At 38.4% G+C, this 25,594-nt stretch overlaps 1 protein-coding gene and 1 non-coding gene across 5 annotated transcripts in view; both read left to right on the forward strand.

The window, feature by feature from the left end:
• LOC133836362 (uncharacterized) overlaps positions 1 to 25,594 on the forward strand; it is an 82,623-nt gene that overhangs the window by 27,254 nt on the left and 29,775 nt on the right. The window contains exons 1-2 of one of the 4 annotated variants that reach the window (XM_062266809.1): positions 19,133 to 19,239; positions 20,224 to 20,430. The gene's annotated coding sequence lies outside the window, so the exon portion shown is untranslated. Of the gene's footprint in view, positions 1 to 19,132; positions 19,326 to 20,223; positions 20,431 to 25,594 lie in introns of those variants that run through there. The other 3 variants (XM_062266812.1, XM_062266810.1, XM_062266811.1) reach the window with 3 other exon arrangements.
• Positions 18,831 to 18,916, forward strand: Trnal-uaa (transfer RNA leucine (anticodon UAA)). Its single transcript has one exon. It is a non-coding gene; the product is annotated as a tRNA-Leu (tRNA).

Consider the following 25,594-nt stretch of genomic DNA (forward strand, 5'->3'; position numbering starts at 1 on the left):
GGAAGATCTACGCTCCTTTGAACGTCTCTAGAATCGCCTTCGCTCAGCCGCTATCGAATACCGTTTAGATAATCTGCAGCGAAGATTCGCTGCCGCAAGATTATCGCCTTATTCCCACTCTAGCTGGCTGTTCGCAGCGAGGTTCGCTGCCTTCACCAATACTCCCTTAGGCTTGCAGGTTAGGGTGAAAATCCGCGTGCGCTTCACTAGTGGCACCTGTTCAACAAGGGGAGGCGAGGATCGCAATGTGCAACACCTATTCCACTCTATGGAGGGTCTAGCGGATGCAATTGCCAGAGGTATGGCCAAAAGCTGCATAAAATAAAATTTTTACTGCAAGGTCTAATCAGATTGACACTACTTACCAATCAGTGGCAAAGAAAAATTTAGCAAATTCTAAATTCTCTTCTAATAGAGCCGGCCAATCCACTAATCGACGAAAGAAAACCCTGGATGCCAAAATTGTTGGCTTGGTTGCAGTATTATTTTGTAATTATTTTTGCAATTTTTCTTTGCAAATTTTGGTCTGATGTAAGCGTTCTCAGTGAAAAAAATTGCAAAAGTGAAGATGGCTGCCCTTAGTGAGTGCTCAAAGCATCTCTGTGTGGATCAATGCAATACTTACTCCCCGTTCGATAAACTCAACAGTTGAGCTATGCTAAGTGGAGTTGCCAACTTAATCAAGGCTTTGGCGCATCAGCTGATGCTTTGATTTGTGACAATCAGATGTTTATATTTTTTTTTTTTTTTGCAACTTTAATTTAGACAACTACCTCACAGTTTACTCCTATTTTTGTACAACTTTGTTGAGAGAAAGAGAAACACGAGGACGGAGAAAGTTTCTGTGCCTTTGTGCAAATATTTTGCACGGAAATTGCATTTGCGGTGCCGCTTGCAACAATTACAACAACAATGATGAGGTTGATGACGATGGCGTGATAATTAAAATTGTGCAAAATGTCAGAGTAGAGAGAAAAGTAAGGGAGAGAGGGGTAAGTTGTACGTATAATAGAGACGCGAATGCAATGCGGCGTGTTAAATGTGGCAAGCACAACGGGGAGCTGTGCCAAATTGCAATGAATGAGTAATGAAAGGCAACTAGTAAAGAGAACAAAGGGGCGAGGAGGGAGGAGGAAAGTATTCAACAAACATGCCAGAAATTTGTATAAACTCGAGTGGATTGATTAATGATGGAATAGTCGAAATCATTGGAGTGAACTCGTATTCCAATTGCAATGTTCATTTGGCAAAATAAATCCAAATTTACTCAGCAAAGTAAATCAAGTTGAAAGGAATCCAACCCACAATCCCGAATGCAGTCTTTGCAGAGCTCTTAATATCCTGTCATTTGCATAAAACTTAACAAAATGAAAGTGAATTCCAAGTAGTACGAGTAAAGCCTCCCGCTTAAGTAATTCAGAAAAACAAGCAAAACAACTGCGAGAACACTAAAAGGACAATTCAATTTGTCTTAGTGGCAAATGCAGAAATAATTAAGGCGCACTTGGCACGAATAATGAACTCGATAAAGTTTTACCAGCTAAATAAAATATGGAAGAAACGCCATGAAATTATAAAATGCTGCAAGAATAAAGAAAAGTTGTTGCAGGTTTAACTGAAAGTTTTACTCAAGAAGATGAAGAAGGAATCCAAGTCAAAGTTTTTCAATAAGCGGCAATGCCAAAAACAAGGCTCAACATGTGTTCCAGCTCCAACAGGAGGGGAAAACTACACAACTGTGAAAATGCTTTGAGGCAAGTGAAAGTTAAATGGAATACAGAGAAAATTGGCAAGCGAGAAAAGTGGCAGGCACGAAAATATGGAACCCAAGGCCAGAGGGTATTATAATTTATGATAAGCCAATAAAAATAATTGAAATACATTAAAGGCAGGCAGCATAACAGCATAACAGCACAGCAGCGAGGCAGCCACACATCAACTTCTCAATGTGTACAACGAGCTCACAACTTGCCATTCGTAGCTGCTTCATCGATTGCTTTTGACGGAGGGAGAAATGTATCGAAATGGAGGCACGAGAATACTAAAGTAATGGCACGCAATAAAAGGCGAGGAATAAAAAATGACACGGGAATGTCAAAGTTGATTCGCAGACGGAGGCCTCAAGGCATTGTGATTGTGATTGCGGCTGCTGTTGTGTGTCGTGTGAAAGGTTTGTAATAAATAAAACATTGCGGAAAGTAAAAACAGTCGAGTTCGACTGTTGCAAGGGGTTAATACGAGTGTTTCTGAAAATGAAGAATCAACTAAGTGATTGCTGGTTTATGATTTGTTCACTTTCTTTTGTTTGCCGCAGATGCTAAGCTGAAATGACAAAAGACTTTGATTTGCGTTTGATTTCTCATATGGTTTACCTTTACTGTGTGTTGGGGCTGATGCTGCGTATACGTGATGTGCGAACATGGCAATAAAATGACACACGTAATTCACATTACTTTTCGTTGTTTGTGACACCCACAAATTACAAATATAATAACGTTTTTAAAGTGCCGATTTGGAGTTGATGTTCCCTAATAGGATACTTTTAAAGGAGTACAACTTATTTGAAGAGAAATTTATCTTTAACAACGATATAACCCTTATCTAAGCTCTGAAGAAAACTAAGTTTTGTTAAACATCTTGAGCTTCCTCATAAACTTTTGTTCAGCGACTTGTCGGGTATTTATCTTCTATGTAGTTTGAGGCAGCAACAACTCAACCACTTAAGCATCATCCTCCTGGCCACAAAAAGTTTTACGCGTTAAATTTCACAGCTTTGGCTTTATCTTTGGCTTGTTAGGTTTCCTTTTCGGTTTAACTGGGTTATCTTGGCGACTCGCCGTTGATGTTTAGCGCTTGAGAACGCTTCTTAATTTTATTTTACACGTATTTGAACTTAAAATTCTCAAATATTTAAATTTGACTTAATGCCGTGAAATGTTTATAAAACCTTTACAAATTTATGTGAATTTGCTATTGATTTTTTAACAAAAGCCACGCATAATGTAATCCGCTATGCGATCAATTTGAAGCCGAATACAAAATATTTCTGCCACATCATCAAAAATGCATGAAATTAATAAATTTCATTAAATTTCAATTTGCTGCTCTTTTGTGGTTTTCAGCGCATGACAACAACAACAACGACAACAATAGCAACCACAACAAAAAACGACAACAAAAACCTGTCGAGTTATTTTCATTATTATTTTTATTATGTGCCTGCTTTACATAACAACAGCAAAAACAGTAAAAATGCCAGCGACAGCAACAACAAATGTAACAACACGGCAATATTTTCTTTTCATTATGTTAGATGGTAAGAGGAAAATGCGAAAAGCGTTAGCAAAGGGACAACAATAACGATAATCATAATGACACCAACAATGGCTCGCAACATCGTTAGCTGACACTTTGTCTGAAACCACGGGACGTATGATTGACACTCTTTCACGCGACTTCGCTGGTCAGTATCCTAGGGCAGAAATTACATACGTTTGAACAGCTCGTTTGCTCTGGACGAGTAGTTTGCATATTTCACCAAAACCACAACTTTTGATGGCTTTGCCAATCTGTTGGGTCATCACTGTGACTGCAGTTCAACTCACTAACTCCTGTCATAAAGGGGCAGCTGTTCCACCTCATTCCATCCCTGAAGGCAGAGGTGAGTCAGGAGTCACCTGGACAGAAGCTGCAATAAGAGCCTGACATTTTTAGCTGACTCTGCGCTGTGGAGCGTGTCTCTTGGGCATCCCGGAGGGAGAAAAACAACAACTAGTACGACAGCAGGATGCGGTTTTATTTGCCAGCCAAAACAGCAGTTGGAAAATGTGAAGCGAGAGAAAGAGGATAGGAGAGTGCGCCGAATGAGGAGGACCAAATTGCAAGCATGTGATGTGTGGCAAAAAGTTTGCGCCCGAGTTGGACTAAGTTTGATTAAAAGGCCACGCCAACATTCTACAGACTAAACTTGGTTCGTCTGAAATCGGAAATCGAATGAAATCCTTGGCAATGGAGCACATGTGATTTCAGGATATGAGCCTTGCAAATGACAATCAGATGGATTTAGAGTTGGAGTGCAATTATCTTAAAAGAAATATAATGAAATCACCATCCACAAACTTTGTGTGGAGTGCTTGAACAGTGAATTTCGCAATTCACAATTTAAAGGTATCTTGTTACATTGCTATGTTGCTGAGTAAAAATATATAGAAAGTTGAGAACTTAATGAAAAATTTCTCGACAACAAGCCAACGAAAGCACACCAAAAGAGAACCCCAAAGCCATTTGCTGATTAAAATATAATAAAAAGGCAAACAAACTGTGGCTAATTTATTTATTACGCTCTCATAAATTCAATGCAAAATAATCCTTTTATTTTGTACTTCGTTTGTTTGCTGCTAGCTGTTGGCTGTTGCTTGTTTGGATGTTGCTGATTCGCTTAATGCGCCTCCCCAGCAAACACACCCAAATTGGCTTTTAAAATATCACGTATACGCACCACATGCTGATAGCGGCATCTGAGGCTGACACATAAATCAAAACGCATAAATTTTATTATCCTCCTTTTTTATTATGCTTGTCTGAGGGGGCTTTAAGCGGAGAGTAGAGCAATGAACTCTCCAGCTGGGAAATGATTCCCCAGCGAGGATGAGAGATGAGAAAAATCGCATACTTGAAATGCTTTTAACAGCGCATTTTATTAACTCTGTTGAATTATGTGATTAGGCTCCCTATCCTACAAGGCTGTGAGTTGGTATTTTGAAATATTAATATGTGGAAATTCTCGAAATTATTAGGTGGAAATCAACAGATGCTAAGAATAATGTCAGTTTGGGAATTGCAGATCCCAGAATAAATTTGGCACAGGAAGCCTCTCTCACCAAGCCAATTAGCAGCAACATCAGCCAAGTGAGCAATTTAATGAATTGATGGTCGAGTTCGCCTGCGGGATGAAACTTGCATTGACCAGGACACCATCGACCCCTGCGGATATGCAACACTTTTTGGGGGACGCAGAGGAAATGTTGCGGCTGTTGGCTCTCGGCTGCTTGTTTGTTGCCTGCTGTTGCATGTTGTCGGTTTCCCTTTTCCCGTTGGCAGTTTTTGCTGCTAGTGTAAATTTAATGCAATTTAAATTGAAAATTCCTGCTTTCATTTATTGAATACGCACTCCACTAGGTACAGACAGAATACAGTTGGGAAATTTCCTATTTGTCTGACAAGACATTCGTCTGCCAGCATCAGCAGCAGATGTTTCGAATTGTATCAAAGTTTAATTGAATAATGTGGAAGGGATGCAAGTATTGCTGAGTTGATAGTTTCCAAAGGACATCCTCCACTTGCTGTGCCAAAGTTATGAATGCATCCTGTTGTTGACAGGCTGAAATGTGTATACCAAACAAGCATATCGTAAGTCTCTGTCCTCTGCTACACTTGACTCTTTACATCGTTGTCATCACCACAACAGACACCTCCACACATTGGTAAATAACATTATGGATAATTCATTCGCTGTGCTCTGTTTGCTGTTTGCAATGTTTACCCTCAACAGATAAGTACTTCTTACATCCCCGTTAATAATTTGCCAAATTATATTTACCAAGTCCTTCGCCTTGCTCGTCTAATGCATTATCCCAGAGGTGCCTGCAAAGAGAAAGCAAAGGAAAGTCAAATACTTGTACAGCAAGGAGAATACGAGTCTCCCTTTTCGGGAAATCGAGGTTGCCCATAAACTCCCAGAATGTTTAAGAGGAAAACTGATTGTCGTGTGGTTTTTTGTTTGTATACTAAAAAATATTTTATGGAGGGTTCACAAACATCACACCAAGTGGGTCACAGGGTGGCCACAGGAGAAACACAAACTGATGGCAGGTCACATTGGTTTCTGCTCTTTGTTTGCTAGTAATAAGAAGATACGCAAATTGCTTTGGGAAAGAGGGAGAAATAGGTCACTCTTCGAATGTAATTAAAATATTGATAAAAAAAACTTCCTCTACCTAACACAAAAGACATTTTCACGCCATTTTCTCTCCTTTATTTTACCTTCTTACTGAAATAAAAATGTTCCCCTGCTATTTGGGTACTGTTGCTAAATAAATATTTACCTGGCGAGTTTTTAATTTAGGACTTTTTTGTGTGTGAACTGGGACCACATCAAACGCACACTCCACCGCCTCCCTTGGCAAACAAAACTAAGTAAAGGCGAACCCCGATTCAGGGTTAAGGTTTCCTAAACCACTTCAGAGTCTGGTTTCACAGTTTAGTGTTTACTTTTCGCCTTTTATTAATTTTCATATGACAGACGCAGACAAAAGCAGTGTTTACATTAAATCCTTTCACCACCTAGAAAAATCTGATGACATTTGCGGATTCAGCAGATTCACCTTTAATATAAAAGTGTATTTCAACTGAATTTTAAAACGTCTTTCATCTCAGATATTCGATTGCTTAAGAGCATTGTGGAAATCGGATTATGTGTTAATGGGTACAATGGCTGCTGATGTTGCTGTTGACGCTGTGCTCCAATTTGCATTCAAATATACAACGCATCCCACTCCGAGTGAAAGGCAGGTCAGAGAGGTTCGTCAAGGTGAATTCATTGCCACGTAAACAGACTGAAAAGAAAATTCCAATAGCGCGGAAATTTGATTTCTTCAGGCTGAGGCACTCAACTGCGTGAAAGTTGGGCAGCTTCCATTACCTAATGCTCCCGTTACGCCCCCATTACCTCTCAGTTGGCGTAAACAATCTGAAACAGCTACAATTTAATTGAGAATTAATGCCACATTTTCGCCAGCTGCTTTTCGTATTAAGTGAAGAACTTTGCGGCCTCTCGTAAAGTAAATAATTAGTTGGCCATTGACTGAGTCAAGTTGAGGAAGCTTATTGCTCACATAGAACTCTCCAAAGAACTCTCAGCTTTAGTGGGCGAAATACTAAAAATATTAATTATAAATGAGTTTTCTACGAGTCTCGACATGTTCTTTAAATGAAACGTAGCGACATAGATACATAGATCTTCAATTTACTTTGTTTGTTTACAAAGTTCAGCAGAAAATATTCAGAATCTAAACAAAAATATAAACAGAAGGCGAGTAAAATTTAAAACATGTGTAAACGCAGGAAATCAACAATTACACGAGCTGCCAAATAAAACAAAGAAAGGCAAAATAATGGAAATATTGGCATAGTAAAATATAAATAATTATTCAGTCCAAAAATTCATTTACTGAGTTTTATGTCCAATTGTGCGACACTTTGTAATGTACTTTAAATTTTTGCAATTTCTCTCAGTGTATATTCCTTTGCCTTTTCTTGGCATAATTCAAGATTCACCTCATCTCCTTTGCTTGGCTGTAAAAACATGAAACAACAACGGAAGCAATTCACACAATGCAAATTTGTGAGTCAAGTTGAGCACTTCCTGCAGCTGCTATCCCTTTCAGACTTCCTTTCATCTACAGACAGAAAATATGAGGAGGCATTTGGTAATTTCTCATCTGGCCTCGCTCTACCCCTTCACACTTTGCATACACAGAAGCAAAGTCTATTAAATATGATTTATATAGGGCATACATTCGAATACCTTGCGCTTTTCAGGATAAACTTTTGCAAGCGCAACAAATAAATTCGAAGAAACAGAATACAAATCACCGCAAACTTTTCAAGCAGCCAACCAATTCGTTTAATCAAAACCTCAAGGAATTTCACTTGATTTTTTTTGTTTTTCTTTTCACGACTTTATAATATCATTTGAACTGTTTTACATAGTATTCCATTCTCAGCAGGGATTCGACACCTGTGCTAAGTGGTTCATCCAGCTAAGTCCGCCTCCTCCATGAGATCTTCATTTGTCCATTTCTCGTTCTAATTTTTCACTTTTAATGAGCTCGTTCCGAGCTTCTTTCCTCTTTTCATCTCTGTGTGTCTCTTTCTACTCACAACAGGCTGTTGGGTGATTATCCTTATCGCTGTCATCCGCTTCTCAGTGGCACGTAGTCAATGTCAAACAGTTTATCAAAATGGAACAGGGCTTTAAACTAGCCAACACTGTTTGTCGCCTTATTAATGACCGTAATTTAGGTGCACATTATTCTTTGTGCCCCTCAAAGCATTTCACACTGTGGCACCTCCTCTTTCAATTCCTTTACCACGCCCGCAGGAAATGATGTTGTCACCAAGTCAAATCGTTTTATATCCGCTACGGGGGAAATGATTCGGACATGGACTCACCTTTCAGTTAACTGCTTTGCTTTGCTCTCTGCTTTGCTATAGTTTTGTTCTTCTACTCTCTCTACCCTTTTCCTATTCACCATCATCCTGCTCTGCTCTTGGCAAGTTTCAATTATAAACACTCTGAAATTGGCTTAGTGCGCTGCGCTTTATGACCGGAACGTGCGTGGGATTGCCAACAAAACGGAAGTGGCTGCAATCAACCAGAACTGAGTTGAAACGGGAGGGAACAACGGATAACTGAAGAAGGATGCTGGCTTGTATGGGGCTTTTGAATGTTGTAAACACTATTCAGCGCAGTATGTGAAATTTCTATGTTCAATTTATATAAGTATATAACATATATTAATAATAAGCAATAGCAAAATTATGCTACGAGTCCTTAAATTTGAAAATATTTTTTCAGTGATATAATAAAGGAGCAACCACATCATTGAAATAGTTGTTTTACGCCTAATTAAGTTTCCTCTCTTGGCTTAGGGGCAAATTGAAGGCATAAAAGTTTATTGAAAACTAACTTGGGTCACTTTATGAGCTTGAAACAAAAAGTGAAGACAGGTCATGCTGCAAATGGTAGACGAAACTTTAATAAAATGAAAATTGAGCACGTGAGGAAATGAGGCGAGAAGGGAATCTACGAATTGGAATGGCAAGATGCAGACTCATATCCCTAGTTGACCGTAAAAAGTTTAAATGGGCTAAAGCAGCAGAAAAGTGAAACGCAAAAAACAAAGCAATAAAGAAAAGGAAAAAACAATGTTAAATGCAGCAAGGGGCATAAACAAACAATACCGAAACTGTAGCACAACAAATTGTTAAAAAGCAGCAAACTTTTGCAATTGGCCAGTGTGAGAAAACAGAAAACAAACAGCGAGTAACAAGGGGAGGATGTAAAAAATAGTTGCAGTTTGTTTGTTTTTGGTTTCATGCAACATGAGCGTGAAAAAATATTTGGGCTTAGTAGCTACAACAGCAATGAAAAAGAAACAGTAGACACATAAAATAGCTAGACAAATAAATAGTTAGACAAAATCCTTTCAAAATTGCACTTTCAGCTTGTTGCAGTTTTAAATGTTGATTTTTGGCTTCATCGCAAACGAATTTAATGCTTACTTGTGGGTTTATATTTCTACTCTAACTTTCTTTCTGCCTTTCGGGTTACCATATCATCAGTCATCTCTTCCTGAGTACAATTAATGAGCTCGTCTTTGCAGAACAAACTGGTCTTGTGGTCTGTTTGAAGTGGTCTGGCAAATGAACTTGATAGTAAAAGAGCTGTTCGTTGACTATGCAAACGTAAACTAGGACAACTAGAATAGAGAGATTCATTTGGAATTGGAATTTGGAATTCTGAGGAAAATTGTGCTAAGGAAATAAGAGAGGGGAAAGAAAACACTCCTAGATATAACAAACAATCAATGGCAGCTAAACAGAGTGAGAATGACTCGTCCATTTGTGTTGCCCTCTTTCCGAGTACACAACAAGGATATAAAAGGGTCAATTGGGTCGCACTTGTTTTCAATGATTGTGTGAAAATCGATAAACAGAAATGAAATTGGGTCACAAATGAACCACAAACAGAAGCAAGTGGGAATCGGTTTGCTTAAAGAAGACTTTGAGTTAAAACATTTTAATAGAAGACGTGGGAATGGTTTTCAATTATATCCACAAATCAAAATCCTGTCTGCATTTTTTCCAAAAAACGGAATTCAATCAGAGAGGCTTTTAAAGAGCTCTTAAATGTAAAGCCTACACGATTGAAATTCAACGTGCCATACCAGGAACAGAAAATGTTTGGCAATCGCAATGCAATTGTATGAAATGCATGCATAGCTAGAAAAAAAGAACTCAGTGCGTGAAGTGTGTAGAGTGAAGTGCACGTAACTAAAGTGCCTGAAGAGCAACGGATCAGTTGTGGGTTCCACTGTTCTTTTGACTGACGGTTTTGATTGCTATTCGGGAGGAGGGTTAAAAGGGTTGCTGTGTTGTCGCTAGCACGCACAATTAGGCGCCTGAAAAACACAGAAAACAAAGCGAGGAACTCTGCTCGAAAACGGAAAATTGCAATAGACCAGCGAATGAGTACATATACGTAATTTTCGATGTGTGCTTTAGCTTGCAGCCTTTCAGTTCTTTCAGCTCTATCTCCCGCATATACGACAGAGAGTACACGTCTTTTTGAATTGCTGGTACGTGAAAAAGAATTTGTGTGGGTGAACAGAAATCAAAAATGAACAGCTCTTTTCTGCAGGTCGCCGAATAATCCACAGCGTGGCTTTTGCCTCCACGTAAGCCACAGTAAAGATTGAATTCATATTCACTCGCGTGTTGGGGGGAAACCCACATTTGATGAAGTGCATCAAATGCCAATCCTTCTTCTGTCATATTGTATATGAGCATTCATTGAGTGTAAAGAGTGAGTACACTCACACTCCAAAATAAAAAACCCACATTGTGGAGCACCCCCAAATTAGATTCACTTGCAGCAAGCACATCCAAGCACGCTATTTCGCACGCCATCTACTTTTTATGGCGAGACAGGAGATGGGGGAAAAGAGAGCGGAAAGAGGGGGAAACAAAACATTTGGAGGAGCTGACTAATGCGCGAGTAGCAGCTGCTTATCGGGACACATCATGCACACGTTATGTTCTTCCTTCCTTCCTCTCCTACGCTCTTCTTTTTCCGTGTACTCTTTTTTACTTTATTCGTATACCAGCAACCAAGAGTCTTCCATTTGTTTGAGTCGCTTTTCCCCTCTGTTTGTTCTGCAGCTTTGCTTGTTGACATTGCAACAGATACAGCAATAACAAGACGACAACTTAAACACAACATCTCGAGAATTTCCCCATGTTGTTTCACTCTGCTTTCCAAGTGAAAAGCTAACATCTCTTGTTGTTCCAAATTGTAATAGCTCTGTCACCATTGCAATTTACTTAAAAGAGTAACACAAAAATTTGTGAAGTGTCGTGCAAGCTCTCCTTATTCTCAATCAATTAAAATGAATTCAAATATTTTGTCAATGCAACTAAAAATTTCAAATTCTGAACATTACGCTATCTCTTGTAAAACTTTATTTACATTTTTTTGCTTTCCCTGATTTTCTCATTTTGAAAATCTTAGATTTTAGCAATTCAACTCCTTTGACAATTTAATAAAATTCCCTTGATGCAAATATCTAATTATTTTATACTTTATTTTTAAACTGAAGCTCATCGTACTCTGTCGTATGAAAAGATTAATTTTATACAGTAATCTGTACTTTATCTAAGCAAGATTTTATTCAAATAGTATATGCAAGAAAAATAAAATTCCTTTTCATTCTATTAATTGGCTCTCTTAGTACAGTTACTGTTACTTTATTGCCAATTTCTTCAATGTATCTATCAGTTCAATATATTATATAAATCATTTAATTAGATGAGAACAAAAATATTTGTGGACTTGGTTGAAACCATTGCCAAATAAAATCTACATCAACTATGAGAAAGCGAACGCAAAGACGTCGATTAACTTAAGCAACACGTACTAACTTTTTATTGAATTGGTCGCGGGGGGAACAAAGTCAATGCAAGAGTAGGACAAAAGCCGAAGACAACAGAGAAGAAAAAACTATTAACAAAGCAAACGAAACAAACAAAGTAAAACAAAAGTCTACAGAAATTGTGGCATGTCAACAGGCACACATAGAGACAGACACTTGACTGCGAGTGGAGACAATGTAAGAAGACAAGAGAATAAATAAACAAAAAAAAATGTTGAAAACAACGACAAGTGAAAATAGAAGGCAACAGTTGAGAATACTCGACTAACAGGCGCCCTGCTATCTAAACAAATTTGGAAGTCATCTCCTTTAAGTCACAGCTAAACTTATTCAAAGCTTTAGAATTCCTTGTAGAGAATAACAACAGCAACTGGAATACGCCCACGTACAAGAGACTGCAAATCTGCAACATTATGTTGAAATCTTGTTGAGTCGTTGCTGCTTCCATCCCTATCCCCATTTCCATTTCCATTTCCATTCCCATCTCTATCTGCGGCAGCCTCAATCTAATGCCATATTTCTTCTTATGCTGCCTGCGACTCCACTCTGAGCATGTCAATTGCATCATTAATAATGGCATTGGGCATTTGCTAGGGGCAAAACAGCTGCCAGGCCATACATTAGGATACGTGCCCAAGTCTGTATCCTGGCCGTTGACTAATGGCTCGCACATACGCCGAGAGGTTTACAGACAATGAACTCCAAACAACCAGAGCCAAGGAATCGACTAAGCACAACTCGAACAAAGCAGTCCGAATGAAGCAACTTTGCTTCCCTACTCCGTTGCGCAAAAGTGAGAACGTGATCTGCATTTCAAATCATCTACACAACTTGCACTTCCCTCCAAGTTGTACTTGAAGTTCCTTCTTTACCCTCATACTACACTGCGTATACGCAATTTTTCAATTAACTCAAGTTTAATTGATTTACCAGATTTGCTACCGCATCATAAACACTTCTCATTTTTAATGCACAATTTAACAAATTAGCAAGTCCACATTGACTACTGAAAGTATTCCCCTGCTGTCTGCTTTACTTTTCAGGTACAACAAGAACAACAAGAATAAGATTTATGTGTCGACACTCGAGCGTACTATATTCTGCCGTTAATAACAGAAAAATTTACGCATTATGTTGCCAGAACCACATGTCTCCTCCTCTCCACTCACCCTCACTACCATGCTGCCCACACCTCGAGTGCCTCACTTAGGGATCCTGTTCGGAACAGGCAAGGGCCATAAATATGTTGATGTTTGTTACGGTTAAGAGCCGCCCATAGCTGATAGGTGTGTGTTGTGTACGCGTTTATATGTGTGTGTGTGAGAGTTACACAGCCTAATTACATTTTAATGCCATGGCATTTGGCACTTTTTATGTCTGGCATTAAAGATGTGCTCCAACAGCTTTATCGATAATGCCTTAACTCATATGCGTGCATGGCACTTCACTTAAAGATGATGCTTTCAACAGCATATTAAGTTAACTTGCTATATATTACCATAGGATAAAAGTTCTAAATAACATGCAGCGGAATATTAATGTGAACTCAAGTAATGAATGAATTATTGTGTATAAACATAAACTTTGAAAAAAATATTCTAAAAGTTTGAATAAGTTTTAATAATTCAGTTCGTCGGGCTTATCTTGACACTTTTAACAATATAATTGAACAGTTTGTTAACAAATAAGTTGAATAATCCACAGAATATGCAAAGGAACCATAATAATGAACTGTCTCAATCAACAGTTGAGGAAAGTCCTCGTTATATTCTATTTGGGAATTGATTTAAATCTCTACACCGCACGACTTGCTCCCAAATTGCGTCAAGTGAGCGCAAGTGCCAGGGGCAAGAAAAGATGCGAAAACGGCAACAACAGCCACAGACAGCAATAGCAACAGGAACAACAACGATGATCAAAGCAGCAGGCTGTAAAATTAGAAAACTTCTCCTTGGCATACAAATGAAGCGTTTAAATTGTTCCCCTTCCCTTCCCATCTCCTTCTCCGTCTCTAGACTCATCTGTGGCACAACCAGTTGTGGGGCAACAATTGGCCTCTTAGCAGCCAATAAGCCGCACCCGAAATCATTGTGAGAAAGTGTGCACTAAGGATCTGATGCTCCAATTGAATGACAGTCTGGCCCAGACTTTTATTGTGGCCCGAGATTGCCGCAACAGCCGGTGAGGAGCAATGGGAACAATGGGAACGTAATTGTAGCGGAAATAGTTGGACTGGAATCAAGAAATGCGATGGCTCTTGGCGCCTTTCCAAATGGGCTCCACAGCTGGTGCATGCTACTCGTAATAGTTGTAGAGGAGTTCCCTGTTCTCTGCACTCTATTCTCGCTGTCTCCATTAACGTCGAACCATTTTAATATTTAAAATATCATTCAGAAAGCGAAAATAGCGCAGCCCAGAATTTTACGGCAAGCTGAATAATTCAGCAGACGACAATAATAATAGTTTGGATATGTCTTATGCCTTCGCCTGAACTAGCAGCGGAGCCATATCAGGCCACAGACCCGTTGGTTTAAGTGCTGTGTGCTTTGCATGTGAAAATCCCTTGAAAACACACACACAAACACACGCGCACATACATTGCGACAAGCGGCTTCAACATGATACTCGTCTTGGATTGAGCCTTGTAGGGATTTCGTTGAGGCGGCAGCTCAAAGTCTAGTCGGGAAGAAGGGATCGCTGCAAGGCGGCATTAAATATGCAAATTAAAGTGCAGCCAGGTGAGCAGTTGGCATCGGACTGAGACTGAGACAGAGACAGAGACAGAGACTAAAAGAGATAGCGAATCGGAGAGAGAGACAGAAACAGAGACTAAGCTGAGCAGCCCACGAATGTTAATGTTGTTCCCTAAGTTTAAGGCGAGCTGAGGAATTCAAATGCTTTTATCAAGCCGAAACTTTAATTCACCTCAACGTTGCGCATACGCCACGTGCGCCCAAGGACAACATAAGCCGTATTTTGTCGAGTGAGTGTGTGTAAACGAAAGTCATAAATTTTCCTGGCTGAAGCACGTCGAAATTCAAATTTTGTTTGTTGGCATAGAAATCATTCGTATGACTTTCGCCAGCTGGCAAAGGATATACGAGTATAGTAGAAACAGAAGAGACCACAAACAGTCCCCGTCCGGCTGTTGCTATTGCGGTTGTTATTGTTACTGAATTTCTTTAGATGAAATGCAAATTTATAAGCAAAAACTTGAATTGAGTTCAAACAAAAAAATATACTGAATGAGCAAAACAGAAACTTGGAAACATTATAATAAATATGACAAAAGCCATTGGGAAAAAGAACAAATGATATGCATGAGTTTTTTAAGAGATATTCCCTTTAGATGGAGCAAAGTCAAACCGAATACATTTGGTAAACATCAACTGTTGAATTTTTGTTTAATCTCACTCCGAATTTCAAAACTTAATTTATCTGAATAGTTTCAAATTTATATTGTTCTTGTATTTTCTATTTCGTAGTCCTTTAATATTTAACAGCTAATCTGAGTGTTGAACCTCTCTTTAAAAATGCAACAAAACATAAAGTAACAAACTCGTGAATGTGCCAGACTAACTTGGGTCTTTGACCCGAGGGACAAACAACAAGCCTGTTAGTGAGGATGTTTACAATCTCCGAGGGGAATGAAATCTGATGACAATGGGTCTGGCGAACAATGTTATAAAACCAAATTCAACGCCCTCGTCTCGGCGTTATAATTCTCGTTCTTAGACAGCTCTAAATTTACTTTCATTATTGCAATAAAAATGGTAATGTGTTTGCTTTCTAAAATTACGAAAGTTAAAGCAAAGCTTATTAATTATGATTAATCCTCGAACTTTGAGCAACAAAGCTGTGACAAAAGTGTTCAATATAATATGCGAATCTGTTGTGCCTCTTTACCAATAATCTGGCAAATCCGTTTATTGTGAGCTCCTCTCAATCCAATTGTCAGAGCCCATGTCAATTCTCAGCAGGAAAGAATAAATTGAATAAAAGACTTCCCCCACAATGAGCATTATTGCAATACAATCTGTTATGTGAATGAGAAGTATAAGCGAAAGCGAAAGATTTTCATATTCAATCTGACACTGAACGACGATGTCAATTTCTCGCTTATCTTCTTCACCTCTATGTCTCTTCTTTTCTCCCGTGACTTCCTTTCCTTCCTACAATTTTTACGCAGAAAACATGAAATTTCAATTGATGCTGAACCGTCTCTCAGAATGATTCAAGAAAATGAAAACTCAGGCGACGACTTCAGCATGAAAATCCTTTTCACAGCCTTCACATTTCCCTCTACCCATTCCATTATTTCCCAGTCACTGATGCTTACCTGCCAGTCACCTTTCGAGTGGGATAGGTCGAGGGACTCTTTTACTTCGGCCTTCAGTCTTCTGCCTTGCACGTTTTTCATTTTTCGTCAGCTACTGAGAGAGAATTGTATTTTTCGTTTCAAATTCTCATCAATTTCCAAATCTGGTTTTCGTTTCCTCTGCTGTTGCTGTTGCTTTTGCGGAGGTTCTCTTGGGGTTGCGCAAGTGCTGACTGTTGAATGACTGACTGAAGTGAGGCAATGGAAATAACATGTTTGGCTACTGTTTTTCGTGAGCGAATGAGGAAGGTGGCCAGCAAATTGTTTTGCAGTTTAAATCGCTTGCAATCAATCCCTAAATTGCCGGCTGTTAAAATGATAAACGCTCCGTTGGGCCAATGGACTTTCAGTCTATTCAGACAGCAACACCTGCGAGGTTGCAGAGGGCAAAAGGCTTGGAAGTTGGAAACCAATGCAATGCTTTTGCGGTTGTCAGAGCATTTTAGGATCACATTCTCTTGTAATGGCTTCTCGAACTTGCTGCAGATGGGTTTTTAATTAAATTGTGGTTTCCTCTTAAAATCGGAGACTTTATATTTTATTGCATTTCCATTTAGCTATATCGAACTGGCACAAATAAATGAATAGACAGACTGCGCAGTAAGCGAAATGGGAAAAGTAAAAATACTAAAATAGTTTACATAATAAAATCATGTGGTGCATTTTTGTTTATCTCTGATTCCATGTTCCATGTGAATAAAACTGAATGCGATTCAGGCGAAATTAAAATCAAATGTTTATACAAAATTCAATTGTTTATATTTCTTGTCGAACATATATAGTAGGTGGAAGATGGGGAATGTTATTTTTGGAATGCAATTGAGTACACAGAGTACAGCACAGTATTCACTTAGGGAGATTATTTGCTTAATTTACTTTGATACGCCTCAACAAATATTTCAATGTCACTTTGCAGATGTGAATTTGTGTTTGCATCAACAAATTGATTATACGCCCTGTTGACCCTATTCACATTCGCTCTCATTCTCTTTCTCATTTTCTTTGGTCTCTCGTTTTGTTTGTTTGCCAATTTGCGTTGCCAGCAGCAACAAAGCGTGAGTCAAAATGTCATTCATGTAAATGTTTATCATCAACTTCTGCGGGCTATTTACTCTAATGTAAACTTGTTTCGGGAATTTGTTCAACATTAACGACAAGAGAAAATGACAACAGCAGCTAATGGCTAATTGATGTGTGCATTTGTGTGGCTGCAATTTCCTACACAATGCTGAGCCTTAAATCAAGTATTGCTAAGGCATCTTCTAGATTTCAAGCATGTCCCACATAAAATGGCACTCACTGACACAATGACAGAATGACAGAATGACAAACTGAAGCTATGACAGTGGCAGAAGAAACAAATGTTCCATTCTTTCAACTCGCCTCGACTCGACTTCTGCAGCTCCATCCTGAGGCTGACACTGAGCAATGTGCGCAAGTGTCGGCCCAACTTGACTTCTCTCCTCTGTTCTCTATCTTTTGTCTGCTCCTCTGTTCTACTGCTCTGTATTCATGCTTGGGGTATGCAATATGAATGTGTCGCATGTGCTGTCTCCCTCTTTTGTGGTACAAACGGCGACATCATCATTACGCAGCAACTCCAGACATTTGGTATGCAGCACCCGCAACCGAAGTTGAATTACTAGTAGAAGGAGAAGAAGCAACAGCAGCTGCGCTTGAGGCACCCCCATTTGTTTCTTTTTCATCTGGCGGAAGCGATTGAACCGCAAAATGGCAAAACGACAGCCAACTATCAGCCAAATCACATTTAGCCAGGTTTCTTGTTAATGATGATGACAGCAAAAGGTGTTGCCACTTCTGCTTCTGCTTCAGTCTGTGCTGGAATTTGTGTTTGTGTTGTTGTTGATGTCTTCTACTTGACATTTTTAGCACTCTTCTGCAGCCATATCAACGCTGACATATGTCACTCCGAGTGTCGCTCCCACTCAGTCGCACTTCTGTTGCCGCATGTGGTGAAAGGCAACCGCAGGAGGCGACACGTGTTTGTCAGCGTGTCAAGCGGTCGAGAGCACAACATGAGTGCAAAAATATATACAACTAAATGTGCAAATGTATAATGTGGAATGTAGAATTTCACTGATGTGATGTGAAATATGTTAACAAATTGTCGGAGATAGTTCGTGTTTGAGCTTTGCTGGCTCAATGTGGCATTGTATTTATATGAGGCACGCCACGTGTCACACACAAAGAAGTAGTTGAAACGAAAAGACTCAATTGCCTTTGGTTCTCATTGTAGGGTTTAAGCTAATAAAGCAGTTAATAATAAATAGTAAATAATGTGATGGGTATTTATTGTTGTACATAAATTCTTGATAGCAACAGTAGAATAACCATTCCATTGCATGCAACTCAGAACACATTATTATTCAATGGGGGAGAAAGATTAGTTGCAACTATTTGTACAACATAAAGAAAAACTGAAAATGTAATTTAAATTTAATATGAGAAAAAGAAAATATATTTATATTTATATATTTATGTATATATGAAGAAAAAATTAAATTGATTAGAATATAATGAATACATTTTTAATTTTACAATTAATTTTGGTAATAAATTTAAATAAATTACAAGAAAAACAATTTGAATATTACGCACTTTCAAATTTCATACTAATTTAGTTTATCAGGATTGTTGAGCTCGGGGGGACTCAACAAGTCAGATTGGCCGAGCGGTCTAAGGCGCCAGATTTAAGCTCTGGTTCTCGAGAGAGAGAGCGTGGGTTCGAACCCCACATCTGACAAAATTTGTAAATCAATTTTTTAAAATTTTTTTATTGTCTACTTTCAGTAAATGTCCAAATTGAAAGACCGTGCACCATCTAAGTGTTAAATTTGTTTTGATTGAACTGCGCAGACTCCACTAACGTCAAACGTTGATTGCTGGCAGCGCTGCTTCAGTCTCGGTCTCTGTTGCTGCCTCTGCCTCTGCTGGCGTTTGACACAAGTATTTCGCTGCTGGCCGCTGTGTACGAGACTTCAGTTATTTTGCGGCATTTGAACTCTGCGCAACGAAACGCAACGAAGTGCTAACGAACGGTCCGACGCAACGACAGGCGTGTAAAACGTAGGCGTAGCAACAACAATTACAACAAAAACGACAACAAAAACGACAACAACTAGCAATAACAAATAGACAACCATCCGGCATTTGTAAGAAATGTTTGCCGTGTGTCAAAGACGCGTAAAAATAGCAAAAATCGAAGTGAACCAATGAACTGTGCATGGCTGAGTGTTTTGAGTGCGTGTGTTCTGTGCGTATAGCAATAACAAACAACAACAAAAATAACAATGAACACAATCACATTGTTTTGTACTTGTGTGTTCCATTTGAAAGAGCGAGCATAAGCAACTTGTGGTGGAATGAAATAATAATGCTTAAATTTAAATATTAAGTGCTAGTAAACGAAATTAATGAGAAATTTAAATTTCTTTTACTATCTAAACTATAAATTCTCAACTTTTGCTTGCTTTTAACTGAGTATCATATCAAAAAGTTTACGAACACACTCATAATTTGTCCGGTTGAGGACAAATATGAATATAATTTTATTCAAGCTTTTCTGTGCTTTTGTCGTCTTTGTTTTAGTGAAATTAACTATTTGCATACAGCAATACACACACATACACAACCAAGTCTACACACACACATACACAGAAATAATAACTTTGCGTGCTTTGTTCGAGAGTTTTATGTTTGCTTTGTGCCTTATGGTTACCTTTTTTGTTGCTAGTATATTTCATGTTTTTTTTTTGCTTCGTCTCCCTCGCATTTGGAATTCTGAATTCGTAATTGGTGTCCAACGGCTTGCAACGGTCACGACGCGTCGCACATTTTAAGGATTTTAGCCTACAATTATGCGCATACGGATTTAACCTACTTTGCGGCACACGGTACACAGCACACATGGCGTATAAGCAATTTTTTAATTAAATGCTAAAATAACTCATTCAATAAGGGCTGCAAAACTGCCAAAGCCGCAGCTTGGGCTACTAATTATGCCGTGTGTGAGTGAAATAATATAATTCAAATGTATATTTTTCATTGCAGTCTATTATGATTAAATGTTGAGTGTTAAACAGTGAGTGCGTGTGCGAATTACGCTTAAAAGTGAAAGCTAATAAACAAAATAGCGCGAAATCAACATCAACAAAATAACAAACAACGCTATTGCGAAAATAGTTCACCGACTACGGATAAAGAAAAAAACATCCACATTAATTAAATTTATTTTCTATACTATAAATAACGGACCAAGTGAGTATTTTGTACTTTACAATTAAACTATCCACATTATGTGCGTATTTACACCGCAATTAGTCATACAGAAGAGAACTGGCAAATATTTCGATTAAATTTATTGTTCACACAGCTGGAATTAAAAAACAAAAAATAGTTAAATTAAGAGTAGCTATTTATTTATATGCATTTTATTTATGGGTTATTTGTTTTGCCTTGAGATAAAACAAACTCATAAATTAAAAACCTAAACAAAGCATACATTAGTAATATCATAAATAAATATTTATTGCTTATGGCAACATAAGTGTGCATTCAGCCACATGGTAAACATTTTATATATTTGAATAGATTTTCATTTGAATGGAGGATTTGTATCAACGAAATGGAAGTGATTAAGTCTGATGAGCTCACAGAACTTCTAACTTGAATCCTTGAAATCAATCAACATTTTGCAGCTGTCGCAATTTGTATTGAAAGCAATTCATTTGCAAGCAATTGCCATATGAATCAATATGCAAATCTTCACTATGTACACAAGTCCCAATTTGTCCGCTTTACATTCCCTCTTCCGACGTTCATTTACCCAATCTCTTGGTCTGCTTCCGTTTGCTGTTCTTCAGCTCTTCGGCTCGACTCTCTTTCTCTCTATTTGAGTGTCAGTTGAACTGTCTGGCTGCCAGCGTAGTCGCCAGCCACATTCAACCTTAAAACCATTGCCACCCACATGCGGCACGTTTTGTCTTCTGTCTTCAGTTGGCATTTTGGGTGTATTTAATTATCTGTCAATTCATCAGCGCGTTGTGTTTGTGTACGGTGTTTGCATTGGCCACAATGAAATGTCGAACAATGGAACCAAAAGAATAATCTACAGCAGCTGCAGTTATAATAATGAAAGCGTTATAAGCAATTAAATCACAACCGTAACGTATGAATACCTATGTATGTACTTATGTACATCAAGTGCTGACTTTAAGAGACCTACTCAAGTCTTGAATGAAAGCTAAGTTTTCTACGAAGCTTGAGTTCTATCTTAAATGAGATAGTTTTCAAAAAATATGAATTTGATATTTTATACATAAGTCATATATATTTTGACCTCGATAAGCTTAATAAACCCTTTTCGTTTTTTTTTTGCAAAAAAGTGAACTGGTCTAAAGAATTCTGTAAAATTACCATATGAGGTGACAATGAAAACATACATGCTGAATACACTGACAAGGACTTGTGGAAACTGGGTCGGAAAGGTAGGCGGTAGTCGGAAATATTATGTGAAGCAAACAAATGTTGAGCTTAGTTTGGAACGCAATGCGCCTTGCCATTAAGCCAACATTATGTATACGCAATGTGTGCATAAACATGCTCGTGTAGAGGGACAGTCACGTTTTCTGACTTTCTGTTTCAGTGTTATTGCGTGACTATTCCCATATCGTGTACTTGTGTATGTATATGTCATATTTTCCATCATCACAACAATTGTTGCGACATTTCGTTGCCACTCACATTGCTCTTATATTCATTTGCGGTCATTCGCACTTGAATGGCTTTTTTATTGCACATTTTTTGTTGTACTGAATACAACATAAATGTATAAATACTCAACTGACTTAGAAAAAAAAACAATCATTTCTAATATATGGAATAAACGTCAAAATATGACAGTTCAACATTTTAGAATTTCATGCTGAAATAAAATGATTTGATGCGTCAGTTAGTTTTGCAAATCTTTGTTTTAGTTTTTTTTGTTTCCATGTAATATCAATCATTCTGCCAAAAACATTCACCGCATGAACTGACACTCAAAATATTTATGAGTCTGTTGTATTATTCATATGCGGCAAATCAATCTCACTCATGTTCATCCTAATCTTATCTTATAATTTATTCAAACTATATCAGATGTTGCAACATATGTTGCATTGTAAGGCGCCTGCCTTACATGAAGACACAAACTAACGTGTTTGTGACAATTTCGTAACACATTTCAATTCATACTCTTATATATTCAGCGTATTCTACATAAGATATTACGTATATATTTTTCACTCCTGATGTGAACTCGACCGCTTGACATGATGACAACACATGTCACATTCTATGGTTATCTGAATCGTGTTGTTCCCACATGTGGTGCAAATTCGCAGACAGCCAGACGAGTTCACGAGTATGACAGGCAAAAGAAGAGTTGCTCGGAGAGACATGCTATGTTGATATGGCAGCAGCAGGGTGCAGATAATGTCAAGTGGAAGACATCAACAACAACACAAACAGAAACACATATACAAACAAGCAGAAGCCGATACAGAAGTGGCAACACCTTTTGCTGTCATCATCATTAACAAGAAACCTGGCTAAATGTGATTTGGCTGATAGTTGGCTGTCGTTTTGCCATTTTGCGGTTCAATCGCTTCCGCCAGATGAAAAAGAAACAAATGGGGGCGCCTCAAGCACAGCTGCTGTTGCTTCTCCTCCTTCTACTAGTAATTCAACTTCTGTTGCGGGTGCTGCATACCAAATGTCTGGAGTTGCTGCGTAATGATGATGTCGCCGTTTGTACCACAAAAGAGGGAGACAGCACATGCGACACATTCATATTGCATTCCCCAAGCATGAATACAGAGCAGTAGAACAGAGGAGCAGACAAAAGATAGAGAACAGAGGAGAGAAGTCAAGTTGGGCCGACACTTGCGCACATTGCTCAGTGTCAGCCTCGGGATGGAGCTGCAGAAGTCGAGTCAAGGCGAGTAGAAAGAATGGAACATTTGTTTCTTCTGCCACTGTCATAGCTTCAGTTTGTCATTCTGTCATTGTGTCATTGTGTCAGTGAGTGCCATTTTATGTGGGACATGCTTTGAAATCTAGAAGATGCCTTAGCTATACTTGATTTAAGGCTCAGCATTGTGAAGGAAGTTGTTGCAGCCACACAAATGCACACATCAATTAGCCATTAGGTGCTGTTGTCATTGTCGTAGTCGTTGATGTTGAACAAATTCCCGAAACAAGTTTACATTAGAGTAAATAGCCCGCAGAAGTTGATGATAAACATTTACATGAATGACATTTTGACTCACGCTTTGTTGCTGCTGGCAACGCAAATTGGCAAACAAACAAAACGAGAGACCAAAGAAAATGAGAAAGAGAATGAGGGAAAGAGAAAGCGAATGTGAATAGGGTCAACAGGGCGTATAATCAATTTGTTGATGCAAACACAAATTCACATCTGCAAAGTGACATTGAAATATTTGTTGAGACGTATCAAAGTAAATTAAGCAAATAATCTCCCTAAGTGAATACTGTGCTGTACTCTGTGTACTCAATTGCATTCCAAAAATAACATTCCCCATACCTACTATATGTTATATGTTCGACGAGAAATATAAACAATTGAATTTTGTATAAACATTTGATTTTAATTTCGCCTGAATCGCATTCAGTTTTATTCACATTTAACATGGAATCAGAGATAAACAAAAATGCACCATAAGCTGAAATCTACATGATTTTATTATGTAAACTATTTTAGTATTTTTACTTTCCCATTTCGCTTACTGCGCCGTCTATTCTTTGTTTTGTGCCAGTTCGATATAGCTAAATAGAAATGCAATAAAATATAAAGTCTCCGATTTTAAGAGGAAACCACAATTTAATTAAAAAACCATCTGCAGCAAGTTCGAGAAGCCATTACAAGAGAATGTGATCCTAAAATGCTCTGACAACCGCAAAAGCATTGCATTGGTTTCCAACTTCCAAGCCTTTTGCCCTCTGCAACTTCGCAGGTGTTGCTGTCTGAATAGACTGAAAGTCCATTGGCCCAACGGAGCGTTTATCATTTTAACAGCCGGCAATTTAGGGATTGATTGCAAGCGATTTAAACTGCAAAACAATTTGCTGGCCACCTTTCCCATTCTTTCACGAAAAACAGTAGCCAAACATGTTATTTCCATTGCCTCACTTCAGTCAGTCATTCAACAGTCAGCACTTGCGCCACCCCAAGAGAGCCTCCGCAAAAGCAACAACAACAGCAGAGGAAACGAAAAACCAGATTTGGAAATTGATGTGAATTTGAAACGAAAAATACAATTCTCTCTCAGTAGCTGACGAAAAATGAAAAACTTGCAGGAAAGAAGGCAGAAGGCTGAAGGCCGAAGGAAAAGAGTCCCTCGACCTATCCCACTCGAAAGGTGACTGGCAGGTAAGCATCAGTGACTGGGAAATAATGGAATGGGTAGAGGGAAATGTGAAGGCTGTGAAAAGGATTTTCATGCTGAAGTCGTCGCCTGAGTTTTCATTTTCTTGAATCATTCTGAGAGACGGTTCAGCATCAATTGAAATTTCATGTTTTCTGCGTAAAAATTGTAGGAAGGAAAGGAAGTCACGGGAGAAAAAGAAGAGACATAGAGGTAAAGAAGATAAGCGAGAAATTGACATCGTCGTTCAGTGTCAGATTGAATATGAAAATCTTTCGCTTTCGCTTATACTTCTCATTCACATAACAGATTGTATTGCAATAATGCTCATTGTGGGGGAAGTCTTTTATTCAATTTATTCTTTCCTGCTGAGAATTGACATGGGCTCTGACAATTGGATTGAGAGGAGCTCACAATAAACGGATTTGCCAGATTATTGGTAAAGAGGCACAACAGATTCGCATATTATTGTTGAATACACAGCTTGCTGCTTGCTCAAAGTTCGAGGATTAATCATAATTAATAAGCTTTGCTTTAACTTTCGTAATTTTAGAAAGCAAACACATTACCATTTTTATTGCAATAATGAAAGCAAATTTAGAGCTGTCTAAGAACGAGAATTATAACGCCGAGACGAGGGCGTTGAATTTGGTTTTATAACATTGTTCGCCAGACCCATTGTCATCAGATTTCATTCCCCTCGGAGATTGTAAACATCCTCACTAACAGGCTTATTGTTTGTCCCTCGGGTCAAAGACCCAAGTTAGTCTGGCACATTCACGAGTTTGTTACTTTATGTTTTGTTGCATTTTTAAAGAGAGGTTCAACACTCAGATTAACTGTTAAATATTAAAGGACTACGAAATAGAAAATACAAGAACAATATAAATTTGAAACTATTCAGATAAAATTAAGTTTTAAAAATTCAACAGTTGATGTTAACCCAATGTTCAAGGGAATATCCATCTCAAGAGAATATCTCTTAAAAACTCATG

Source organism: Drosophila sulfurigaster, chromosome 2R, assembly GCF_023558435.1.
Source record: "Drosophila sulfurigaster albostrigata strain 15112-1811.04 chromosome 2R, ASM2355843v2, whole genome shotgun sequence".
NCBI lineage: Eukaryota > Metazoa > Arthropoda > Insecta > Diptera > Drosophilidae > Drosophila > Drosophila sulfurigaster.